A 16852-nucleotide genomic window follows, 5' to 3' on the forward strand; every position below is an offset into this window, starting at 1 on the left:
TCGCCACAATTCGTTGAAACCGCGTCCTGCTTAAGACGCAGTCAGTCGAAATTAACAAGAGGAAAGTAGGCATGCACACATAATTCAAAATATTGTAAGCAAAGACGCAGCTTTTTTTTTTTTTTTTCAGATAAGCACTGAGCCACCGCGGCGGCTTGATTCGAGAAAGATGCTACAGCTGTAGGTGCATGCACGGACTCGATACGCTGGTCAAGCTGTGTGTGCAGGGGCGAAATTAGCATGTTCGGTTGCTTCCGGAGCTTAATTAGCTTACTCCCAAACTTGGACAAATGGCTTTGTTGCGAAGCAAGCTGTTGGAGCTTGCCACAACGATAATAAAATCTGATGGCCTGAAGCGTTTTCAGAACACTGTTGCACGTACTTTCTAGCTTAGAAATGTGTCCCTCCTTCATAATAAAGTAGCTATATTATTCGCTTCTTTTTTTTAGATTTTCGTCGCTGCAGATATCGAAGGTATAGGAATCCTCAAGAAATACGAGGGGGTACCCAAAAGAAACCGGACTAAATTTTTGGGTCGGCAAAGCTTCTGTGGTACCGCGTTTTGCCACTAGGAGAGCATAGAACGAACATTCCAGAGTCAGTAAGCCGAGTGCCGTCGTTGAAGGAGGTCAGACTAGTTTAGGAAGAGTTTTAGAGTGACGACTGTTTTGTGTGAACGTCGTTTTTGCAATGGCTGATTTTCGTGAACAGCGTGCGCCGGTGAAATTCTGATTTTTGCTCGGAAAAAGTAGAATGGAAACTCTTGAAATATTAAGAAAGACGTACAAGGACGATGCTATGGGGACAACTCAAGTGTTCCTGAATCGAATCCTGAATCCAAGCAACAATCATGCCAATGGAAAACTTCAAATTCACCTCGCCTCAAGAAAGCTCGTCAGGTGAAGCCAAACCTCAAAACAATGCTGATTTGTGTTTTCGACGTGAGAGGAGTCGTCCATTGAGAATTTGTTCCGCAGGGTCAGACAGTTAGCCAGGCTTTCTACTTGGATGTTTTGAAAAGATTGGGCAACAGTGTGCGGTGGAAGCGGCCAGATTTGTGGCGGTCGGGTGACTGGTTTTTCCATCATTGCAAGTGGGGAATCATTGCAAGTGGGGAATACTTTGAAGGGGATTGAAGGTCAGTGCTTAAAATGTGAGCAAATAAGTTCAAACAAAAATAAGTCCGGTTTCTTCTGGGTACCCCCTCGTAAAGCATTCGCTCCTCAGTTTTTATACGTAGGGTGTATTGCTTTACAAAGACTCCTTAACGCGCATAACATATGCGTATGGTCCAGAGAGTTTGCTCGCCCTTCTAAAACTAATTGAACACGGGAAAAACTTAACTGAACACGTAGCAAACTAAGCAGTAATCGGCATATGGTTCCTCGAGTGAACTTATTTCGCCACGGCAATAGCGATTAGTCCGGTCAAAAAAATTACCTTCTCTATAACGCTGTTCAAGTATGCGTCTATATATATTCACGCCCGACCGAAGAGTTGATAAATGCACGAAATCGGCTTCTAATTTTGATCAGAGACAACAAAGGCTGTGGTCCCTATCTTAATTTAAACGCAAATCACCTCGAGAGATTTGTCAAAAATCAGCGCAGAAAGCGAAAGCTGCGCAGTGATCCGCGTGCTGACACGATACCTCGCATGGCGTTTTGTGTTACTAATACGTTGGGACGGAGTAAAAAATATAGAAAAGCGAAAAGCTGGAACGCACCTAGTTTTGGCACGCATCGTAGCGTCTTTTCACAGTGGATAGGGTAGCGCAACACTGCATCGGCATTTTACTTTTCAAACGAAGCGCAGCCGTTTTAACCCAACGCTGGGCAGCGGTTTCGTTTTCTGTACCGTGCCAACATGGAGGACTTAGTTCTCGGAGCGCCGAGAGATGGCGCTGCGCATTTCGCATATCGTTTATTGGGGAAAGGAAATGTATCTCTCTCGCGTATCTCGGTGGACACCTGAACCTCGCCGTAAGGGAAGGGATTAAGATGGGAGTGAACGAAGACGTCGTATTAGCTAGACGCGCCTTTGTTCATTCCAAACCACCGAGCCGGCATGGCGGAGTGGTTATTGTGCTCGTCTCGCATTCTGGAGACCCTGGTTCGATTACCGATCTGGACCAATTTCTTACTCGGTTTTATTTATTCATGTGGTCTGACTAGAAAGAATAATTAGGCTAATTGGTCTTTACCATTGTTCTAATGCCATGCATCATGTCCTGTCACTCACCTGTCAAGTGATGGAACCCTCTGAATGTTCGACAGAATGTCTACGAAACGTCTATAAACGTCTAACTATTGATGGCGGTTAATGATAGTTAAGCATGACTTGCACATTTCGTGACACTAGTTAATGTATGGTTAGTGATAGGTGATAGTGAGAAATAATTGAAACCAAAAAATCTCAAGCCTAAAAGACCTCTGTGTAAGTACCCCATCCACAGCCCTTATGGATAAATAATTTCGTTTCCTTGCGTCAGCTCAGCAGTCATGATTCTCTGCTCGTTTCCTGCTGCGATTGTCTGTTTCGTGTCTTATCCTTCTTGTTGTTTTCGATACCTTGTGTATATTTACCGATATGTGAGAGCAATAAAATTTCAGTTGTTAGTCAGCGCCTGTGTCTCGTCTCCCCTTTCTGCGTCCTTTGTGTAGTTGCGCTGTTTTCGTGTCGTAGTGATAGGTAACGTAACCTTAACTAGTACACTGAATAATTAGTGTTAGTTAAGGTACAGGTGCAGTGCACAGTCCCACATGCCACTTCTTAACTGCTACTAATTACCAATTAGTCATTTAGTCATTAAGTACAATGATATAATCATGAAATCTCTTTATATCATCTTCCGATGTCTTTCGATTAGACCCGATGAAGTATCGATTGGCTATTGATTGGTATATGCCCATATAAGGCATGCATCCGAAACGCGGACACATTTGCTAAGACGCCTTGGTCACGACAGTATGAGGCATTAAAGGCTTTCGCCTTAATAGACACTCTTCGCAACAACCGCGTCCGCGGAGGCGTCGACGCCGGCTTTAACAGACACCCCAGTGCGCAACGCAAATTGAGGTCCATTATCTGTCCTTCCGTTGAGAGGAATGCCGAGACGGGCGAAGAAGGATTTCATTGCAGATACGGTGGCTGAGATTGACGTGCTCTTTGGTGTCAAGTCCACAGGGAACCTCGAGTAATAGTCTACGACGACTATATAGTCCGTTCTGTTGCAGTGAAACAGGTCTGTGCCTACCACATTCCATCGACGAGCTGGGTGGGTGGACGAGATAAGAGGCTCGGCTAGTTGCACCCTGGTCTTAGCACACTGCTCACAATGACTAACTAGGTTCTTGATGTCCTCACTAATGCCTGACCACCACACAGAGTCACGAGCCCGATGTGTACACTTGTTCACTCCCTGGTGCCCTTCATGTACGAGGCTGAAAATCCTTTGTCTTAACGGTCACTATGCACATGTGCACGACACCAGAAGAAGATATAGAACACCTTTTAATAGAGGTCATACCTAAGAAGCGCGGGGAGAAGAGCCTATTCGTACTTAACATATATTCACCACCGCGCAAGAAGAGACATGACTTCAAAGAAATCATTAGAGCGGTGATCGGCCTGGTAAAACAAAACCACCTTGTGATTGTAGGAGATTTCAATGCTCCGCAAAAACAGTGGGGCTGCAAGATGAATACAAAGAAAGGAAAAACCATCTTAGATGGAGTGGACACGCACGGACTGGAAATCGTTACCGATCGCAGATACCCTACTAGGGTCGCAAAGAGCGTTTCAAGAGACACTAGCCCTGATTTGACCATCATAGGAAATATCCTAGACTACGAATGGTCTAACACCGGGGAGCAGTTCGGAAGTGACCACTACGTAATTCAAACGCAAATTAAACTCACAAGGTTCAGCACAATCCTGAGAAAGACAAAAATCACAGATTGGAAAAAATTCCGAGAACAGCTGGAGAATGAAGCCGGAGGAACTGCGATAATGGACATTGAAAAGTGGACCAAACGACTACGGGAGGTCTACAGAGACAATACTACGGAGCTAGAGGTTAACGATGAATTTCCACGTGTAGGTAAACGATTGCTACATCTTTGGGAGGCTCGTAGGGGGCTGACGAAAAGATGGAAAAAACAAAAGCATAACAGGAAATTGAGACTCAGAATAGGTCAAATCAATAAGGAGATAGAAGACCACACCGCAAACTTACTTAGAGACAATTGGCACCAAATTGGCAATGAACTAAACGGCAACTTGGGTAGCGCTAAAACATGGGCGCTGCTCAGGCGCCTCATAGACCCGACAAAATCGAAGAGAGAAAACAGCAAAACGATAGAACGTATCATGCACAATTTTCAGGGAACGGACGCCCAGATTACAGATTTTCTTTGGTCCAGGTACAGTCAGGCCGGAATGAAACGCGAACAGCGCATGTCACGAAAACAAAATATTTTATCTGCCTACTTTCAGCTGTAGTGTGCAGCTAGCCTGATTCATGTGTCTGGATAAACGGTCTGCCGAAGGGCATAATCGTAAATGGGTTGTAAAGGAATATTTCGCTGCAAAGTAGAAATGTATGACATATGCGCGTTCGCGTTTCATTCAGGCCTGACTGTACGTCGGAAGCACGCAGGTGCCACCCTGTACCATGGTATTTCAGGGACAAGGAACTCGAAGCTGGATGAACCGATAAAAGAATACGAGGTATACGCGGCTGCCAGGTCATTCACGAGGAACACAACACCGGGAACAGATAAGTAACCAATGCAATGATCAGAAACATCAGTGATGACCCCATTGAAAGCCTGACTGGACTAATCAACGAACACTGGGAAAGGGGCACGGTCCCGGTGGAGTGGAAACACGCTGAGATTATCGTGATACCTAAACCAGGGAAAACACCCAGTTTAGAGAACCTTAGGCCCATATCACTAACTTCATGCCTAGGTAAACTATACGAGAAAGTGGTCAAGACTAGACTGAGCAACTACATGGAGGACAATGGTCTGTTTCCGGATACCATGTTCGGGTTCAGAACGGGACTCTCCACACAAGACGTGATGCTCCAGTTATGAGACACGGTACTAAAACAAATATCGGGAACTCGAGAAGGCGTAATCTTGGTTGTAGACCTCAAGGGGGCCTTCGACAACATCGGCCACAAGGCCATTCTCACAGAACTTTTGGCAACAAACTGTGGCGAGAGGATCTTCGCATACGTAAGGGCCTTCCTGTCTAACAGAACAGCAACGATCGGCATCAACAACATTAGGTCAGAAAAGAAGACGACGCCAAACAGAGGGACACCACAAGGATCCATCATCTCACCTTTGCTCTTTAACATAGCAATGATTGGATTAACTAGGAGACTGAAAAACATCAAAGATGTAGAACATTCAGTTTATGCGGACGACACAACAGTGTGGACGACAAAATGATCGACGGGAAACAAGCAAGAAATACTGCAAAGAGCGGCGGATGAGATCGGTCAATTTGCTTTATTTAGCGGGATGCAGTGCTCCCCAGAAAAATCAGAATTTATTAGACTTCACAAAAATAAGGAGCACAGGGGGACGATAGAATTAGAGATAGATGGACAACCCGTAAGAAGGACAAATAAGCTTCGCATCTTGGGAATGTGGCTGCAGGAGAAAGGCAAACGGGACCATACCATCCAGCTCTTGGAACACTCCACGAAACAGATATGCAGGATGTTAAGCCGGATTACGAACAAGAGAAAAGGGGTGAAGGAGCGAGATGCGTTACGGATCACTTCTGCGCTCATCATACCGAGGATGACGTACGCGCTTCCGTACCTACAACCTAACAAAGAGGAAAAGAGCAAAATGGAAACATGCATCAGAAGGGCGTATAAGCAAGCCTTAGGCGTCATGACCTGCGCCTCGACAGAGAAGCTGATGAACATGGGGGTGTACGGTACCTATGAGGAGCACAGCGAAACCATGCTCAGATTTCAAATGGAAAGACTTAAAAGAACAGCCGCTGGCCGCGCACTACTGGTCAAGCTAGGATACCCGGCAGAAGACGAGGGCGAAGACAAGACAGACATTGACAGCCAAATTAGGAGCACTTACTTGGTTAAACCAGTGCCCAGAAACATGGACCCGATGAACCACGAAGGAAGACGGGCGGCGAGATCATTGGAGTTGGACAGGTTCCTAAAGAAGAAACAGATGGTTCTGTATGTTGACGCGTCCAAGTACAGAACGAAGGAAAACGCTAGGGCGGTAGCAGTAGTGAACGCCAATGGGAATTGCATCAGTGCGCACAAGGACAACACAAGCAGCGGAAGAGATCGCCATAGCTCTAGCCCTGACTGAAGCCAATCGGCACGGACTGAGTTACTGGATAGCCACGGATTCTCAGGCTGCAGCAAGGGCATACAGAGATGGAAGGATCGGCCGAAAAGCCGCGAGTATCCTCGTCCAACAAAAACAACACAGACATGGATCAAACAATACAAACATTCAACACACCATCATTTGGGTCCCTGACACTGGGGTTGAGGGAAATCTCATGGCAGACACCGTTGTCCGAGGGTTCACGAACCGGAGGGCGGGTTTGCCGGTCGAACCCTTGAGCACGCCAGAATCTTACGGGGAGACAATGAAGGCGTTGTTGGGAGCGCGCAAGAAGTACTCGGCTCCGGCGGATATCCTCGACAAAGAGCAGGCCACCACGCTCAGACGACTACAAACAGACACCTACCCAAGCAGAGCCATGTACCACAAAATGTGGCCGAACAGATACGCGAAAGAGTGCGTGTGGTGTGGGGGCTACGCCACAACGTACCACGCCACCTGGGGCTGCGAAAAAAGCCTTTTACTACCAAAGGTAAATAGCCCTAGTCTAGAGCAGTGGGAGGCCCTCCTGGCTGACTCCGACCCGAGCACACAGCTTATGCTGGTGACGAGGGCCAAGGCAGCGGCGGAGGCCAACGGGATCCTGGACTAGGGAAGACCGACCACTGAAGCTCCACATCTATCTATACCCCTCCCCCTACTCCCTAACTCTTCCCTCTGAAAAAAAAAAATAAATAAATGTTTTCACTACTACTCACTACTCAGATTCCTCTTCAGTGAACCTTTAACCACAGCTAAGGCACTGCCAACTTTTAAATTAGAGGCGATGGGCAGAACAGATATTGGCCGATAACTTGTGGGTTCATTTGCGTCGACACCTTTATAGAAGACCGACCATAATGTTCGCTTTAGCAGCGCGGAATTTTTGCTTCTTTTTATTTTTAAGGCGGGTGGAACTTCGCTCCGTAAGTTTATGGTCTGGATACAGGTATTGCTTAGTTCATGAATTCTAAACATTTACCAATTTTGTTCGACAGAACGCGCGCAGAAACCAAAAGTTCTGAAATAGCCGGTAGTTGGAACCGCCTTCACGGAGAGTGTTGTTAGCGGTGCATTCCTTTCCACTGCATACCACGCGGCTAGGAACACGGCTGTAAGAATATTGCCTGCGCGCTTCCACCCTACCGGCTTCCTCGTCTGTCGTACGCAAGTTTATTGTGCGTTGAAGTCCACGTAAGGTAGAGAACAACTTGGGTATGTCAAGGCCTGACTGGACGAGTGTTTTTCTTTCAAACGGCACAAGTCGCAGGTGGTCGAATACAAATATCTCTGGCTGCCGCGGTGGCTCAGTGGTTATGGTGCTCGGTCGCTGACCCGAAAGAAATGGGTGAGGATGTGAGGAGGCTACAAGGAGACGACTCACTCCCACAAGTGACGGACAACAAGTCCCTCTATTGGCACACTAGCACGATCAATACAGCATACACATAGAGGACGCTGCCCTACAGACCAGCGGTGAGAGGTCCTTTAGCTGCCTCTACAATTACCTAGGTGTGTTTGCTTAAACATGCGGACGGACTCTGTTCCTGTTCATAATGCGTACGACTCCTCGCAATATCGCACTTGCACCAGTAATTAACAAGTGAGGGCAAATACCTCACTCATGTTGCCATCAGCTGTGGTATTAGCTCCACTTTTCACATCATACTTGTTTTAAGCGACATCACTCTTAACATATCGTTATGACTAACTTTTATGTGGAAGGAAGACTTAAAGAAATGCCTTATTCCTTATTTCATTTTAGGAGTTCCATACGTTTCATGCCATCATCTGCGCATTCCCTGCTGACAAGAATGTCTCGGCTTAGAAACCGTCGTCACAAGCAAGCCACGACAGCTGCTTAAAAGCTGAGAGCTACATTGCCGAAGCACAGGCGCCTTTCCAAGAGGCTACTGAGCCTCAAGGGGTGCACTGAGAGCATGAAGGCTCGAAATGCCGCAAACAAAGAAGAGGCCTAGGTGGAAGTCATTGCTATGCTGCCTACAAAGCAGCAGTGCGGCACTGCTTTGCAGCCTGCAAAAGAAAGAGTACAGGAGCATGATCATTACTAAGGAATCGGTACTTGAGAGCATTTTAATGCAAAGAAGGAGCCCGAAACTCTACACGCACATCAGGAAGCACAGCGTTCTTGTATTTCCAAGCAACACCACTTTGAAGTACGCTGCAGCTACAAAAGCTTATGGTTTTATGGCTTATGGGGGTTTAACGTCCCAAAGCGACGAGGCTATGTGAGACACCGTAGTGAAGGGCTCCGGAAATTTCGACCACCTGGGGTTCTTTAACGTGCACTGACATCGCACAGTACACGGGCCTCTAGAATTTCGCCTGCATCGGAATTTGACCGCCGCAGCCGGGATCGAACCCGCGTCTTTTGGGTTAGCAGCCGAGCGCCGTAACCACTGAGCCACCGCGGCGGGGCGCAGCTATAAAAGTGGCTTTGGATTTAACAAAAACGTTTTGGTAGCTGTGACAGAAAATGCAAGCAGAATGGACAGATTCAGCCGTCATAGGGGCCTTCTACATGGCGAAATGAAGTTATAAAAACAGTTTTCGACGAAAAAGTCTTTCTTATTCCTAAGTGTCCGCAACCACAAGAGTGCAGCCTGTAGTAGGAATAGCGTACAGTACATTTATGGCCAAGAATATTGATATTGAAATGGCTTTGGCACTCACGTGAATACTTATTTATCGATGAATATTCGAGAATGTGATTCAAATAATCACAAAGAAATAATCAATAAAATTATTTATGTTCCCATTTGAGGGTCAAAACTACAATGAAATGATTTGATTTCAATTTTTCAAAGTTAGATTTGGGCAGAATGGATGGAATGTGACATTTCTTCCATGTGTAGACATAGATAGCGGCATCGCCATCACGTGTGTTATGTCCGTTAAGAAAACAAGGTCTAGGAGGTTTAACGTCCCAAAGCGACTCAGGCTATGAGGGATGCCGTAGTGAAGGGCTCCAGAAATCTGGACCTCCTGGGGTTCTTTAGCCTGCACTGACATCGCACAGTACATGGGCTTCTGTAATTTCGCCGTCATCAAAATTCGACCGCCGTGGCCAGGGCCGAACCCGCGTCTTTCGGGTCAGCAGCCGAGTTTCATAACCCCTGAGCCACCGCGGCGGCTCATTAAGAAAACAAATTGGCAACTTGGAAAATTTACAACCTGGAAACTGCTTCATTGAGCTATAAGATTGCTACCATGTATCAGCAAGCGTAAAAAAAACGGTAAATTCGAATGTGAATTGTTTGAGCAGGAAAACGATTTCATCTTTGTTTCCTGTGGAGCGGGAATTAAAGATGCCAAGCTGCATCACAATTTCCATGTATGAGCTTTATTTCCTGTAGCAGGACGAGTTCTTGGTAAATATTTTATATGTTTAGTTGCTTTTGACCTCGGGGCACCAAGACACCAGGTTTCAGTGCCCAGGTGAGCTACGATTATTGCTTGCTGCACACTCAGCACTGCGGCGGAAGGCGCGGCTCATGTCTATTAGGCAATCGCCTACAATTCTTTTCATGCATAAACCAATTCCTCACACATCGCTTACACTCCGTTATCGTTAACAACTGCTCCTCTAACCGTATACCAGTAATGTCAGGCATAACACAAGGAACCGTCCTTGCCCCCTCTTGTTCCTAACTTATATTAATGATTTACCGCAAAACCTATCATAACTATTGACGAATGGAATGCCGTGTCTCTGCAGGTGATATCGGCTGTTGATTTTGACAATGCACTTTGTGAGCTATTTTAGATTGTATATGTGCTACACTGTTGTGTGAATGTATTTTTCTGCCCTCCCTGCCTAGACCCAAATGAGGGTCTGCAGTATTGTGAAAATAAATAAATAAAAATGTCTAGTGCGTCTATTCGCTGACGATTGCATTATCTATACCACAGTTACTAAAACGATAAAGAATTCCTTCAGGAGAACCTCAACCCCATTCAAGCGTGATGTCATTTCTGGATGATGACCCTAAACCCCACAAAATGCCAGCTCATGTCTTTTCGTCGCCGTCGCAACCCGTATTTAACGACATATACAGTTTTTGATCTTCCTGTCCTACTTGTTCCGTCATATACATACCTAGGCATCATCTTAGACATAACTGCAGCGCAAAAAAACAACCCCATTAATTTCAATCAGAGCAGTGTGCCACGGCTATAGTGCGTCGAGCTTCCACCTGCTCCTGCATCTTGTATGCTGAAGGCCTTTGTAAGTGAGCGTGAGCGGAATAGGGAAGCTCCTCGGCGAAACAGCCTCTCTAGCTGCCATGGACCTCCGCTCCGACAGTTGGCGCGCCACCTACATAAGGGCGGCATTTCTTGACAGAGTGGGCGCCGTCGAATGTGACGTACGCGCCTGAACGAATGCGGCACGCGTTGCATTTATTCAAAAGGCTTCTCCTTTCCGTGTACTTAGGCACACCCGATGTCAGCGCAGCCTCCTCCCCAAACCTTCCCTAGCGTGGCCGTCTGGAAGCGTGTTCGGGAAGCTCTTCCGAGCGAACGCCTTTGGATCCAACCAACCGAAGCGGCGCAGTGGAATCCTGTTTCCCGCGCAATCCTTTCCTCGTTTCGCCTCTATTTTCCTGTTCTTTTCTTTATTTTGATCGCATCAATCGTCGGCGTCCCTGTGTAAAAAAAGGAAACCAAGTAAGCTTCCCTAATACTCTTCTTTCCCGTTTTCTTGAAAAAACAATTCAACACTTGGGAGAGAGCGCTGAAAGAAATGCCAAACCGATCGGTACGTCCCCCGGAATACACACACATGCGTGTGCGTGCTTTAGGCAACAGCGTCGTCGCCGTAGAACACCGATGCATCAGTATAGGTCACCGACCGAAGGATGCACAGAAGCTTGCAGCGCAGGGCGGCATAAGCTATATCATGCTCCGCTAAGCCTCGCGATTGATGTCGGCCCCAACGACTGTCCATTTATCACTCGCAGAGACCCGAGTACATACCAGCATGTGTCTCGTGCCGCGGCGGTGGTGCGCAGTGCCCGCGCTATTTGCCGGTGGCGCGACAGTGATGACGCCTCCCTGGAGAAGCTGATGCGTATCCTCACATGTGTATTCGGGTAGAGACAGAATCTTTATATCTGTCTGTCTTGCTTGATTTTTTCTTTTTTTTATTGCGAAAGCAATACTACTCGCACTTTCAAGCCTTCGCGTGACCCGGCCGCAGTTACGTTTGACCTTTAACGGAGTGAATATGGGGGACGAACTCGCTCCTTCAGACAGCCCGGCTGCAGTTACGCCGCGCCGCGCACCTGTGGCGCTACTGGCGCTGTGACGTCATACCAGCTGTTGATTATGTTTTCTTTCTCTCAGTCGCAACAACATCAAAAACAAAATATAAAAAAAGTACCGAAGACGCTTTGAGTTGTCGCTCAGCAGCGGCCCGTAGCCACGCATGACTTGTAGACGCGGCGCATTGCGTTCGTTCAGTTGGAGGCGCTGCGCTTTTGCTTTCGCAACCTACCAGGCTTAACCAAAGCTAAGCCCCCGCCAATTTTTTTAACTTCCTCATTTCAGTCTTTTTTTCAGTCCTTCGTTCCTACCTTGCTTGCTTTCTCTCTGTCATATTCACGGATCTTTCTAAAAGCTGGCGCTCACTTCTGTAAGTGTCAGAAATATTGCACACTTAGCTCGCGTTTAAAAACGAAATTTATTTCTCATTTTTATGAGTCACAAAACACATTATAAGAAATATGCGCCTCGAAAAGCATTTATATATAGGCCTATATGTATATATAAATGCATCTTGCCCCTACATCAGGAGTCATTATTGCAAACAAGTCAAAATATTGCTTCCCCTTTTCCTGTTTGTTCGACCTCTTCACAAGCTATTTATCGCTCACTGTCGAAGGAAAACGGTAAAGAATTTGCTTTCCCCGTTTCGGTTATGGTCTTCAGTTTTGGCCCTAGATGCCGAGAAGCTGCAGGAGATGAACGGGCCGCATCCCATTTTGTCTCTTCCCCTCCTCCGAGCGTATTTTTTACTCTCTTTTTCGTTTCTAAGGTTTTGAATAAGTTTTTTGCTTTTGACACTCACTTCCAAAAGTCATTTTTCCTTGTTCGATTCATCTCATCTTTCTTTCCAAGTGCACTGCACCCTTGCTGCGAAGACAACCCCTCCAGCCCCGAACCCCCAATCCCCTCCCCCCCCCCCCCCCCCCCCCCCCCCCCCCTCCCAACACCGACTCCGTTTCTACACTTTCATCTACGGTTACGATATGTCGATGTGAGAAAGAAAGGATTCGTGTCGGGTGTTTAATGGCTCGAGGATTATATTCGCACGCATCAACGCCCCCCAACCCTCTAGACGTCGGTGTGGAAGCGTGAACGCTTTTGCGTGGAGGTGACTGGCGCACCCAGAAAGAGAACGCACTTGAAAAAGGGGAGGAAAGGGGGATAGGGAGGGCTTTCCTTTTTATGTTTTCAGTCGGATCTCGCTTTTCTAGCTTATGCAGAACCGACGGTTCCGCTGTTCTGGGAGATGTCAAAATCGGAGCAGCCCATTAGCGCCACCCCGTCTCTGCAGCTCGGGCTGTCGGCTTCCCAAGAGACGGGAGCCGTCCCGAGTCGTGCCTTCAATGGTGAGGATGACACACTCCCTGCAGAAGCTAAAGAATGGTGTTCGCAGGGCGTATGTGCAGCCAGTGCTTGTCCTCCGTTACATGAGTTGGCTCTTTACCTTTACGTGGAAGGATCGAAGGGGGTTATATGAAATCCTTGTTCGTTTAGGAATGTTCGTTGTGTTTGGCTATGGGAATACGGTGATACATTATTGGAAGCCTTTAATGCCTCATGGTTGTCGACAGAAGGTTGTCAGCAGAGGTGTCACGCTTTTCGGTTGGTCGAAATGGTTATGACGTCAGAGTGTGCGGATTCGCAGTAATGAGGTCCCCCACGGATGCCTGAAACTTCCTTTTGGAGCAAACGACAACTAATAAAAAATAGTTGTCCGCTCCGACAGGGGGCGTAAGGCGTCCGTGGGTGACCACATTACATACCTCATTACTACGAACAGAGCCATGGATGCAACCGAACTCATCGAAGCAGAACTCACCGAAGCAGAGAGAGAGTCGTGCTAAAGAAGCAGTCAAAGTCGGCAGTCAAAGTGTGTAGTTGTAATGTGTAGTCAAATAAAGCACTAGTGCAGCACAAACATTGCCAAACAGTGCGCCTGGAAAGGCTTTCACCTTGCAGCAATTTAGAGAGCCAAAGTGCCCCCTGAATTTCTAGCGGAATTTGTACAGCAAGAGTGCATGTAGATGTTAGCTTGGATTACCAGACTTAACGGCGTGAACATTAACGAAACGAGTCAGCTGGTTTTATCAAACGCAACTGACAGTTGTATAGAAGACAGTAGATCAATTGTACGGGGTAGAGACATGGGCGTCCGGAGGGGGGGGGGGGGGGGGGGGGGGGGGCAAGGGGCGGTTGCCCCCCCCCCCCCCCCTTGAATTCCGGATATTATTTATGCACTAGTAGAAAACAACTACACAGCTTGATTAGCACGCTTAGGTGATATTAACTTATCAGATTTTGCTTATCGAGTTCAATCATTTGTTCATTAATGAATTCCAATGTTTTTTCTCCAAGCCTAGCACTAATTTGCTGCTTCTAATTTTTGTTTCATGTGCGCACTGTAGACCACAAATAGTTCTTTTTTGATGCTAACCTACCGCCTCCCCCAAACCCGGCCATCGGGTGTACCCCCTTGGAAAAAGTTCTGCGGACGCCCTTGGGTTGAGAGTTTCTGGAGGAGTGAGACGTGATAAAAGGACAGTTTAGTTCATTGCTATTAATTACAGTAAATTCGGAGTATAATTTCGATGCTGTTAATTTCGGTATTTTATTTATTTCTAAGTCCTGCGTATTACTACTGTAGGTTCTTCATCCTTCTCTTCCTCTGTGGGAGCAGAAAGTGAAGACTGACGCACTAAAAAAAAGTGACTAATTTGGAAGTTGCAATGTGAAGAATGAGATTAATTAACAGTAGTGAATATTATGCAGACAGCTTCGAAAATAATTAAACTCCGCACACAAGATAATCGGCGTCGGATGCTGGCCGGTAAGTCTGTGCATTTCTCGCTTCCAACACACACACACACACACACACTGCGCAAGGGTATAGCCATACTCCAGGAGCGAACACTGGCTATGATGTGCTGATACTGAGTCAATGGCGAGCTGTTCTTGGAATGTAAAGGTGGGTGGTTCGACTCGCATCCCTTCTAAATATTAGGGGGACACACATATGACGCGATAACGTTAGTGAGTACCTTCAGAAAAAATTGGTCCTGCATGAGCTGCATGAGTTAGAAAGGATTAGCCCAGGTACCTGTGTCGAAGACATCACTACCGTAAAAGCAGAGGTTAAACCCAGGTGCCTGTGTAGAAGACACCACTACCGTGAAAGCAGAGGCTAAACAGTGCGTAACCAAAGGATAAAAAGGGACCTTGATAAGACCTATAGCTTCTATAGGTTTCTGGATGGGCGACCATATCGCCGGGCCCTGAGGGCTGAAAGGCAGACTGCTCTTGCAAATGAACTATCGGAAATTCAATGTGGAGGTTGCACGTACAGCGATGCTCCTGGCATTCTTGATGCTTTCTTTGACTATTATTGGAAGATGTTTGGAAGTGGCTGGCAAGAGGGGGGGTGGGGGGGGGGTGGGGGGGGGTCAAAAATGGGAGATAATCTGATTGCAGTTGCTTACTCGAAGCCGTTCCTCGGCTTAACAACGAGCAGCCTGCTGTGGTAGAACCACCTATGAATTCGGACCAAATTAAACGTGCCATTTCTGACCTGCAGGGTCAGAAATCTCCTGGCCCAGATGGCATTACTGGCGTCTTCTATAAAGCATTTTCCCCTTGCCTTGCGCCTGTTTCGATTGAGGTTTTTTCAGGCATTATGATGTTCGTTTTTGCTTCCCATTTTCTATTCCTCTATTCTGGGCCTACCAGCATAATTCCAAAAAGCACAGATAGTAATAGGTTGATAACATTTCAAGGATGTCGTACCATTCCTCTGTATATTTTATGTTAAATTACAACATGAATTTACATTTATCCGCCCACTTCCAATCTTGTGATTTCAAACCAAAGTTTGAGCAAAACTGACGCAATGGAAACACCAATGGAATGACCGAATGGAACAATCTACCACAATCACTACTAAGCAGCATTGATGTCATTGAAGGTTTAAATTGATTACGTCAGACATTTTGTGCATTTTATTACTTCTCATTTTCTATGCTTTTTTGTGTGTGGCAATATTCTGCGTGTAGCTCTCGCGTGCGTTTTCAATTCGTTTTTTACGCATTTCCACGTCCTTTGCTCAGGTACGATCAAAGTTGTGTTACTGTTTTCGCTTTATTCTGTCCCTGGAACAACTGTATTTTCCATGCGTAATTGCCATTTGTATTTGTCAATTGTGCTTGATAACTCTTATGCCCTTCCTGCTTGGGCCGCAAGGCTTGCAGTATTGAATAACTAACTAACTAACTAACTAACTAACTAACTAACTAACTAACTAACTAACTAACTAACTAACTAACTAACTAACTAACTAACTAACTAACTAACTAACTAACTAACTAACTAACTAACTAACTAACTAACTAACTAACTAACTAACTAACTAACTAACTAACTAACTAATTAACTAACTAACTAACTAACTAACTAACTAACTAACTAACTAACTAACCAACCAACCAACCAACTAACTAACTAACTAACTAACTAACCAACCAACCAACTAACTAACTAACTAGCTACATAAATAGAAATTTTAGGCAGGAGCAAGGACGCACTCGCTCGTTAATTACTCGTAGCTTTTTTTGATCAAACGGCTGGTTCCGTCTTGTATCAGTAACACCTCTGGGTCCGTTTTTAGTGGCGGAAGCCGTCTGCTAAGTTTGATTAGATGGCGGTGTTCTATAGTGTGGGTCAGCTGCTTGCCGCCTGGGTGAAGGTGTTTGAATATGTCCACATCGCCAATTTTGACGCACGCGCAGAAAGTTCTCGTTCTTTCTTGTTTCCAGGAAATAAAATGAATTGCAGTCGGCGCCCATCCTGTCATTGTCAGCTGTGTGCTTGCCTTTTTCAGCGTTGTGGAACTCTTCCTTTATTCAGCTTGCCATGACAGTAATAACATTTTCATGATTTTTGATCTCAGGCTTGTGAGTGATGTGGGACAATAGGCGTTACCTCAAGCCTTTGTTGGGCTTTACTTAGTACCTTGACTTCGCAGATTGAAGGAGAATTTTTCTGTTATTTTCGATGTCCTTATGTGTTGCAGTTAACTGAAAAGTTTTTGGTGAATGGACAATTCCCACCAAAAAAAAAAGCTTAATCATCATCCTCGATCTTCCACTCCTCTTCGTTTCATCCCTAAGAGAATACCTTTCGCT

Source organism: Amblyomma mixtum, chromosome 1, assembly GCF_055824585.1.
Source record: "Amblyomma mixtum isolate Tamu chromosome 1, ASM5582458v1, whole genome shotgun sequence".
In the NCBI taxonomy this organism is placed as follows: Eukaryota; Metazoa; Arthropoda; class Arachnida; order Ixodida; family Ixodidae; genus Amblyomma; species Amblyomma mixtum.